The sequence below is a fragment of the Lissotriton vulgaris genome, chromosome 10 (assembly GCF_964263255.1).
Source record: "Lissotriton vulgaris chromosome 10, aLisVul1.2, whole genome shotgun sequence".
Lineage (NCBI taxonomy): Eukaryota > Metazoa > Chordata > Amphibia > Caudata > Salamandridae > Lissotriton > Lissotriton vulgaris.
This window is the reverse complement of record NC_141698.1, coordinates 155,946,529-155,957,093: the sequence shown is the minus strand read 5'-3', so window position 1 is coordinate 155,957,093 and position 10,565 is coordinate 155,946,529.

Here is a 10,565-nt window from a genome sequence, read left to right as displayed (position 1 = left end):
GCGCTTTTAAATTGTAGAGTGCAAAATTATCAGAGCGGCAGCTAGGCAGCTAGGCACACAGCAGGCAGCAATTATTAGGCGCTAATATAAACAAATGCAAGCAGCAACGATACAGAGTCACACAGCAGGAGGACACTGGGGAGCGACCACTCAGCCCAAGGGAGAGGAGCAAGTCACGGCGTTTTCCGGTGGTGGAGCGCTGTAATGGTCAGTGGGAGGGCGTCTCAGCTGGGAGGCGGGGCGGGCTATAGATGACCACAATAACAACACCAACAAAATGGAGGCGGAGGGGGGGGGGGCACAGCGGAAACGCGCTAACAGAAAAAGCAGCGCTTTTAAATTGTAGAGTGCAAAATTATCAGAGCGGCAGCTAGGCAGCTAGGCACACAGCAGGCAGCAATTATTAGGCGCTAATATAAACAAATGCAAGCAGCAACGATACCGAGTCACACAGCAGGAGGACACTGGGGAGCGACCACTCAGCCCAAGGGAGAGGAGCAAGTCACGGCGTTTTCCGGTGGTGGAGCGCTGTAATGGTCAGTGGGAGGGCGTCTCAGCTGGGAGGCGGGGCGGGCTATAGATGACCACAATAACAACACCAACAAAATGGAGGGGGGGGGGGGGCACAGCGGAAATGCGCTAACAGAAAAAGCGGCGCTTTTAAATTGTAGAGTGCAAAATTATCAGAGCGGCAGCTAGGCAGCTAGGCACACAGCAGGCAGCAATTATTAGGCGCTAATATAAACAAATGCAAGCAGCAACGATACCGAGTCACACAGCAGGAGGACACTGGGGAGCGACCACTCAGCCCAAGGGAGAGGAGCAAGTCCGGACTCATAGCCGGCTTAATACATCAGATAGCTGCCAGCAATTCCTCTTTAGTGATCGGGCCCCTATTGCGTCCTCTGTTTCTTGGTCTAGCCAAGGCAATGCCACCATGGCCAAGAAATCCTGGACAACCTATTGCAGCGGGGAGAGTTGTTACTTATATAAGTTGACCAAATGCGTATCTAGTACTTCAAGGAACGCCTGGTGAATACATATTAGTTCCCCATTACTGCCCCAAATCTGAAGTATAGATGTCATGGGGGCGTCCTGTTTTACAAGTAGGGTGAGCAAGGTCCCCGTTTTGTTGCCCACCATATGCAAGGGTTGCTGCTACGCAATGTCGGTGAACTTTAACACCTCACAGGCAGCGCTCCCCTCCCCCACAACCTAGGGAGCTGTAGTGAGTTCTGCCTCTAATTTGCCAAACTTCCCTTTCCAGGGTCCGTATACCCTGTTCAAACTGACACTTCACCCCAATAGTTCGTCTTTAGGCAAACCCCTCAAAGGACAAGCTTCATTGGCTTCCATTCAAGGGCCCAAATAGAAGTCGACCCCAATCCTCATCAAAGTACCTAGACAAAATGTCTGAGACCGTAGCTGCAAAATGGGGATCCGACAGCTCTTCTGCCCTAAGCCGCCATCGGATATGCCGGGTGTTCCTGTGTTCCCTAAAAACTGAGCAAGACAGGCGAGTGATCAGAGAGGTATCTGGGTAACTAGCTTATCCCCTCCACCTCTGGAGACAGTTCGAGTAAAAGAAAGCAATAGTCCAACCGACTGAAGGTATTAGACATCAGGGTGTGACAAGAGAATAATCTCCGTGTTGGATAGCTAGCCCTTCACACGACTGCGTGCCATGCAAGATATCTGAGAGTCCCTGTCATTTGAGGCTTAGTATTCACCCAGAGGGGCGCTCACGGTCCAACATTCCATCGACGACGCAGTTAATGTCTCCCACCATGATTACCGCTGCGCCCAGGTAAGGGGTTGCCACCACTATGATAGCAGGAAAGAAGACAATCCGGTAGGAGCGTATACATTAAGTAGACATATTTCCCTTCCCTACAATTTGCCATGTAAGATAACATACCTCGCCTCGGGATCCCCTACATGTTGTAAGTATTGAGAGGAAACCCCCGGGGGGCACCTAAATGAGAGCCCCCAATGCAAAGCCTGAATAAGAGGCAGTATACAGCTGCCCTCTCCATCTCCGTCATATAAAAGGCAGTGAGTCTTCCCATACATGCATCTCCTGCAGGCACGTAATTGCCACCCTATATCCCTTTGGATAAACAAATACCCTTCTGCGTTTTTCAAATGCTACCATACCCCAGACATTCCATTTCTTTATGGAGAAGCCATGAATCGTGACACTTGCAATGTTCTCCGACTCACCCCCTGCCCCTTCGCACGTCTCCTCTTCCCCCAGTAGGATTGCTCCTGCGACAAATATAACCAGACATGGAAACAGTGAAAACATCCCCACCCGTATCAAATCACATACTTCATAGTCAACCCCACCATCCCCCTTCTTCCATAGAGAGCAAGGACTTGCACACCCCGCCCCATCACCCATTCAACCCTCAAACTGTAAAGAATTAGAACCCACATCACCATTGTCCACATCTCCTGATAAGTCTTTAGGTGTGTGTGGTGTAACAGTCTCCAAACATTGGTGCTATGCCAGTGGTTGAATAACCAGCGGGGTGCGAGGCAGAGATCTCAAGCTCCCCACGCAGGCTTCATCCTCTGAGGGGGGGAAGCCCCCCTGTCTGCAGCAGCTTGCATCATGTGGAGGAGTAAATTGCTGTATATGCATCACCTGTCACCTTCCTTCCCGTAGCAGCCGAGCCCCATCCGCAGCAAGACCCAACAGTGCACTTATCTGGACCACCCAGGTATATCCTTACATCGCAGCTTTCAACCGGTCCTTCGATGAACTGGAATCTATTATTAGATCCTGGGTTGCACCGTCCAAACCCAGCACTTTCTCTGTGGCCTGCAGTCCCCTATTGGAGCAGACCCAGATCCGCCCGGGCTTCCATCGCCGCTGTGGGTTTTTTTCCGAATCTGCCGCATTCGATCCCGGGCAGATCTGCCCGATGCTGCCGATCTGGACGACTCCATAGAGTGCACCAAACAGGCAGTCGGTCGCCCAGTACTGTCTAGCCAGTCGCTCACCTCTGCCGCAAAGAAAAAGAACAAGGTTTTCCCATTATTTTCAACTCTTAACTTAGCCGGGAAGAGGAAGGTGTACTTCATGTTGAGGTCTTGTAGATTACGTTTGACTTCAAAAAACGTTTTCCGCTGGTCTTGGACCGGGTGTGTGTAATCAGGATTTATTTATTTATTAATTAAGCTTATTAAGCGCGACAGCTACCCAAAAAGGGTTTCCCGGCGCTGGACAGGGAAGGTGCTAAGTAACCTAACGTTTAAGACAGTGAACATAGTTATTGATTGAAAAGCCAGGTCTTGATGGCTCTGCGAAAGCGAGCATAGCTAGTTTCTTTGCGGATGTCCAGGGGGAGAAAGTTCCAAAGTGTGGGACCTAGGTATGAAAGAGATCTGCCGCCCATTCTAGCGAGTCTAATTCTAGGAACATTAAAGTTGCCTTGGGATGAGGAACGAAGGTGGCGAGGGATGAACAAGGGATTGTAGGTAAAGTGGAGCAGAGCCCAATTTGATTTTAAACATGTAGCTCAGGGTTTTGAATTTGATGCAACTCTCTACCCTGAGCCAATGTAGTTCACGGAGGTGTCCAGAGATGTGGGCTGTTTTGGGAATTTTGCACAGTAGTCTTGCGGCGGCATTTTGAACCAAATGCAGTCGTCTTGTCACTGCCTTGTTAGCCCCCAGGTAGAGGACATTACCATAGTACAGCCCGTTAGTTACGAGGGCATGGACCACAGATTTTTGGGTGTCGCTTGGCAGCATCCAGATGATTTTCCTGAGCCACCGCAAGATTGTAAAGCACGTGGCTGAGACATTGCTTACCTGTTGGTGCATGGTCAAGGCATTATCAATGGTAAAACCCAAGTTGCGTACATGGTCTGATGGGAGAGGAAGGGTGCCCATCACGGTAGGCCAATGTTTAGAACTCCATAGGTCTGGTCTTTGACCCAGAATCAGGACTTCGGTCTTACCACCATTCAATTTAAGGTTGTTGTTCATCCAGGTGGCAATTTTCCCTAAGCCTGACTGCAGGAGGGATGTGGAGCCAGGGTTTGAAAGGGAGAATGTAATCTGAGAGTCGTCCGCATACATGAACAGGGTAAGACCTGCTTGTTCCGCGATATGGGCCAACGGTCTGACATATAGATTAAAAAGTAGGGGGTTGAGCACAGAGCCCTGAGGAACGCCATAGGGTGATGCATAAATTTTGGAAGATGCTGTGTTTGAGAAAATTTGAAACGTGCGATGTGTAAAGAGCAGAGCCAGTTCAGTGCAGGGCCACAGATGCCCATTGAAGTTAATGTGTTTATGAGTATGGTATGTGAGATAGTGTCGAATGCTGCGCTGAGGTCGAGTAGTGTTAGCGCAGCTGTGTCTCCTCTGTTAAGGTGTTTGCGCAGGTTCTCCGTAACTCCCAGTAGTGTGGTTTCGGTAGAGAAACCAGACCGGAAGCCGGATTGCGAGGGATGAAGAATGTGATTGGATTCGATGAACTGGGCGAGATGGGAATGAATGTGCCTCTCAAGGATCTTAGAGAAGGCTGGCAGAAGAGAAATAGGGCAGTAGTTGGATAGGTCGCTAGGGTCTGCCATGGGCTTTTTCAGGAGAGGTGTCACCATGGCGTGTTTCCAACCAGCCGGGACAGTGGAGTCTTGTAGAGAAAGATTTAGGGTTTTACAAATCATAGATAAATGAGAGTTGTCCAGTTGTTTTAATATTGGGATGGGGAGTGGGTCTTTGGGTGAACCAGATTTGAATTTGCGTAAGATCTTTATCAGGGTGTCCAGGTTAAGTAGTGGCCGTGCATCCAGGTGTTCGTGAGTACCAGACAAGTCAAACGTAGCGGGGCAAGTCGTGGTGCTCGAGGTGGTTGTCTGTGAGTGCTGGGTCATATTAGAATGAGAGTTCGCTATATCCAGGTAAATAATTTTGATTTTTTTTGTGAAGAATTAAGCGAGCTCTTCGCACTGGTTATTATTCGGGGGAGGGGAGCAGTTTAGCTGTGGTCTCGGAGCCCGCCAGTTCTTTGACCAGTCCAAAAAGAGTTTTGGATTGGTTTACGGCTACAGAAATAGTTTTAGAGACTAAGCTAGCCCTAGAAATAGTGCATAACTTGTGGTATTGTTTTAATTCTTTTTTGTAGGCATCCCTGGATTCCGAGGAATAGTCTTTCCTCCAATTCCGTTCTAGGCACTTACATTTGGATTTAGCAGTTTTTAACGGTTCGCCGAACCAGGGAGCTGGAGTTCTATGGTTATTCCGTTTTTTATCAGACAGGGGGAGACAGGTGTTAATGGCACCCTAGAGCCAGTCCTCAACCTCTCCTGATAAAGTTTCTATATCTCCTAGAGTTGAGTTTGTGTTGGAAAAAGCTGAAGGGGGATAAGAGTCTAGGTCATGATTAAGGGTGTTTATGTCTAGTTTTTTCCCAATCTCTTTTACATACATTAAGGATTGAGCGGGGGTTAGGGGCAAGATAGGGGGGTGGGGGGGGGGGCAAAACTAAATCTGGATAAAAAGTGGTCCGACCAGTGCAGAGGAAGTGCTTGAGTGCAAAGGATATAGGGAAGGTTGGAAAAGATTGGGTCAAGAAGATGGCCGGTTCTATGAGTGGGTCCTGCATTCCAGAGCATGATATTCATAGCAGCTAGATCAGCTATAAGATTGCTGATTGTAGAGTTATATCGGTCCTTTGGATGTAGATTTAGGTCACCTAGGATTGAGAAGTTTTTAGAGTTCATGAGGAGAGAGGCTGTAAGATTAGGGAATGATAGAGCCCACAAGTTCAAAGGACCAGGTGGCCGATAAACTAGCAAGCCAGAGAAGGTGAAATTAGGGTGTAGAGAGAGTTTGAAGAGGGCAGCCTCACAGTTAGGGAAATTTAGAGGGTCAAATTTACATTGTAGAGTGTTTTTAAAGATTATTGCTATGCCACCCCCGATCTTGTTTAGTCTATCTACCCTGACGATAGCATAGTCAGTGATGTCAGGGCCAGAGCTTTCTTGAAGCCATGTCTCTGTAAGGAATAAGGCGTCCGGTTGTTCTTCAGTTAGAAGATCATAGATGTTCCTTTTGTGCTTGGGTAAGGAGCGGCAATTGAGGCTGAGAAAGGTGAAGTTTAAGGTGGACTGGGTAATTGATAACGGGTTAGCCTTCGTCCCAGGCAAAAAGAGGCGGCATAATTGTGGGGAGTCGAGGAAGAAATTGCACTTGGGGCAAAAACTGACGCAGAAACTGTCCGATTGGAGCAGTGTACAACCTTGGTTCTCATGGGGCCTAAGAGCACGGAGTTGATCCCCAGAATAGGCAATCCGTTCTATGGGATTTTGTGCAGGGGTCAAGGGCCCGGTTGGGTGCAGACTGGCTTGCCTTGGGCGCGTCTGCTGCGCGTGAGAAATGCCATTGGTTTTAAGTAGAGTGGAACTCTAGGTCATGTGACCGTCAGAGCACACCTCCACCGAGCCCCGCCAGCTGAGAGTTGTTCTTGCGAAGTACAACACACGTCACCCTCCACAACAATCAGGGTAGGAGCCCTGTGGTGGAACGAGGTGAGAGCGACCCTTCAAAGCGGAAATATGAGCAGGTACTGTTTAAAGCACAGGAGATTACTGAGGTATATTTTAAAAGCCAGGCAGAGCGAAAATAAAATTAGCAGTTTTCCTAAAGGCAGCGCTAGGTAACACTGACCTTACGCCATTCAGGATAAAATGATAAGGGGTGGCCTTCAAACAACAGTCCCCTAGTCTGTGTGGCTTTCAGGACAGCATCTCTGTCTTGGAAATAAAAAAAAAATCGGGCAATGATAGCTTGCAGTGGCACACCAGGCCGAGGCAGGACGACCAAAGTCCTGCGCGCTCTCTCAATGTTGCAAAATTTTGAAAGTCGCTTGAGAGCTTGGACGGTGACAATCCAGTCCCCCAAGAACAATTCAGTTAGGGCCGCTTCACCCTCTCAGGGAATCCTACAAAGCGCATATTGTTCCTCCGTGACCTCCCTTCTGAATCCTCCACGCAATCATCAAGCTTTACCTTTCGTTTCTGTAGCTCAATGACATTGTCCCTGAGGGAGTGCACCTTTACTTGCAGCATATTCACATTCTGTTCAGTGGTGGTCACTCTGTTGGATACCTTGTGCAGGTCACACTGCAGCAAATTGACGTCAATGGCTATGGCGTTGATTCTATGCACCATGTCATCCCAGGTGGTCTGGATCGCCGCTAATATGTCTGCTGAGGGATCCACCTCCGCAGAGCCTCTTCTCCGTGTAGTGCCATATTTGTCTCTTGTGGTTCGTGGCCCTGGGGGAAGAGTTGCGCATAGTTTAGGATTTTGTTGCCTTGCAACCGCTTACCTTTATCTTTCACCATGGTGGCTTTTTTCTTGAGGGCCAGCAATTCAGGGGTTTCCAAATGTACCCCAGGGGAGGCACCGCCGCTTTTCTTCCAGTAACCTCCTGTGGCGCCCATCTGGCAATAGGCCCCAAATTCTCAGCATTCTCGATCTCTTTCCGTGCCAGAGGTATCTCCCCAGGAGCCCCCACTCTGAACCTGGGAGCCACCCACAGGTCAGCTAAGCACACATGTCCCCGTTGGGTTTCAGGGGTTAACCAGGTCACCTTGTGGTAAACTTATAAGGGGTAGTCAACCACCTCACTCTGGTTGCAGACACTCATTCCCGGGGAGTTCATTGCCAGGGTCAAGATTTCTCGTAGTAACCACCTCCCTTCAGCGAGTGCGATTTCCTATGCACTCAATAGAGGCCATCTCATCACTGAGGGCCATCTCTCGCAGGCATTCAGGTCTCCGCAGTTTCACAGTCAACTCTGCCATTCACCCAAGGGAAGGCTTCCCCCGTGCAAGATCCACCACTTCAGACAGCACACAGATGTTGCTAGACAACACTCCACTGCAGGCCGCTGCAACTGTATATTGCCATCATCTTACCCTCTCAGCGACTGCGCAAGCCCTAGAGGCTTTCTCGTTCAGTACACCACTCGTCAATAAATGGCGCCGACGAGCCACCTCCTTTAGAGAGCCTGATATACACTCCAGGCGACCACCATTACTTCCCAAAAGCCGCAGGAAGAGTACCTCTAGCCTTATTATATGGGGTCGGTGCCAGTGAGACACCGCAGGATGTTGCTGGATTTCACTGCTGCCCACAGGAGCGCCAGTAGAAAAGTCTACTTGGCCATCTTAGCAGGCCACGTCACCTTTAAAGTTACTAGTATATTGTACTACACATACCCAGGGCCAAAAAAAAATGTAATACTAGTGGGCCGGCAGCTCTCCTTATGCTACTCATTACTAGCCTGAATGCTTTTGTGCCTTTTGTGCCAAGCTACCAGAGGTGAAGCACAGGGTAATTTATTGACTTCTGTGGTTCACCCCGACAAAGATTATGGTTGTTGCTTGAGAAGGGTTTTACCCCTCTCAACCACTATCCCACTTTCTTATATTGGTGTATACCGGTGGAATCCATTACTTTTATTTGTGAAGAAATTATTTGATACCATAGTCGTCCTTCACAATTCTCGCTGATTGGCAAATTTAAAGTTTTTCAAATTCAGTTCTGTTTTACCCGGACCCTTTGAACCTTTAACTCTACATGCAAGCATTGCGTTTGTACTCAACATCTCAGAGAACACCACTATGGCTGAGCTCAACAGATTCTGCAGAGAGAGGAGGCTGCCAATAACCAAGTGCCCCAAAAAGAAGGAGCTCCAGAAGGACTTAAGGGCCTGGGTGGACACTCGCCACTTAGAGTCTACAGCACAGCACAGGGGGAGGATAAGGAGAAAGGGAGGGGGTGAAAACATCCAGACCATAGCCCCAGAGCCGAGAGGGGGTGCCCCCCCCACCCCCGACCGAAGTAAGGTCCACTACCATATCCAGAGCAGGAAGCAGCAGCATATCTTCCCGCAACCTGTCCACAGAAGAGCTGGAGGACAATAGAGCTGAAAGTGAGAGAAGGCTGAAGCTGGCCAAGCTTAAAATGGAAGCAGCCATGGAGGAGGCAGCTGTCCAGGGAGCCTTCGAAAAGAGATAGGCTGATGAGGACAGGTCCCTGGATGAAAGGAAAATTGCTACTTTAAAGTGACCCTTAAAGAGGTGGACACAAAAGCAAAACAAGACTTTTAGTCCAACAGTAATGGTGGCACCAATACCCTAGTAGAGAAATACCCTATTCTTAACTTTGTTGAGGATGATGATGATCTTGACAAAGGGTTTGAGGCTCATGAGGTTGCCTTGGAGATGCAAAGGATCACAGAGGATTGGGGAGCCAGCCTCTGGAGGCATTTTCCCAGTGAAGGGAGGGATGCATTACTTGCCCTAGGAAAGGGGACAGGGTGAGGTCTCTCCTGATGAAAGATGCCGTTGTTAGGAAGTATGGTCTCACTCCTGGTATAGGCAGACATTTAGTGACAACCAAAAACTGTACCATCAGACCTGAGTGGATTTTATGGATCACTTCTGCGAGGCACTGAATGGCTGGGTGAAGGGCAGTGATTTAGGTGATTACAGGGAGCTGTACAATCTGATTGGCAGAAAGCACATGATCGGTAATTATTTTACTGAGCTGTGCAAGACTTAGTGGATTGTGAGCTCTCTGACCCAGGGAGCTTGCTAAGGAGGCTGACCACTGGCTCATCGTTGGGGTCCACAAAAAGCTATCATGGGGGTGGGGGGAATGGCGTCTAAAACCATTCTCAGGGATAAGGATTTTCCAATCCCAACCTGACCAGACAAAGTTTGGGTTCTCTAAAAAGTAGTCAGGGAAATTCAACCCCCACATGCTATAGGTACAGGCAAGTCAAGGGAAATGCCAGATACCCCAAGACAGCACAGTCCCCCGCGGTTGGACAGACACCAAGGATGGCTAGTGTGGCACTTAAGGAAGAAGTGGTTCTAGTTAGGCATGGTGGGTGGGGGGTTGTGCAGAGGTTACCCAAGTATTCATGGGTGAAAAGGAGATGATGCCAAATGTCTTCCAATACTTCCAAGTATATACAGTGGGTCACCATAAACCTGTAGGTGGGGGCTCTGAGGACTTGAATACCCTGGGAAACCTGGCTGGCTGGTTGCCAAGCAGATGTTGGCCCATCCAGGGAGAAGTTCTTTAGGGATCAAAAGAAGTGACCTATTCTTGAGGGCCCAAGACGGCAAACTGAGGCCCAGGCAACTGGTGACACTTCTGGAGATCACCCACTAACAAGTTGCCCCAGGTTTAAAAACCTTAGGCTCACTATACGGGTCACTCTCCCAATATATCAGGTGATCTCCATAAGTGTCATCGGTTGCCTGGGCTCTGACGCAGTGCTTCTGGAAACAGGCCTTTGAGAACCTGGAAGTCAGCCAGGAGGGGATGAAGTGTGGAGATGACCAGTGGAGCCCAGGACCCTACAAGACAACTTGTCTGGGACTTATGAGGTGAAGAAGAGATAGCATGAGGTCATCTACCTGGTGGACCTAAAGAATCCAAGGAACCCTTAAGGGTCCTCCATGTTAATCACCTCTACGAGAGTGCCAAAATCACCATGCTCCTGGTAAGAGATTGGGTGGAAGT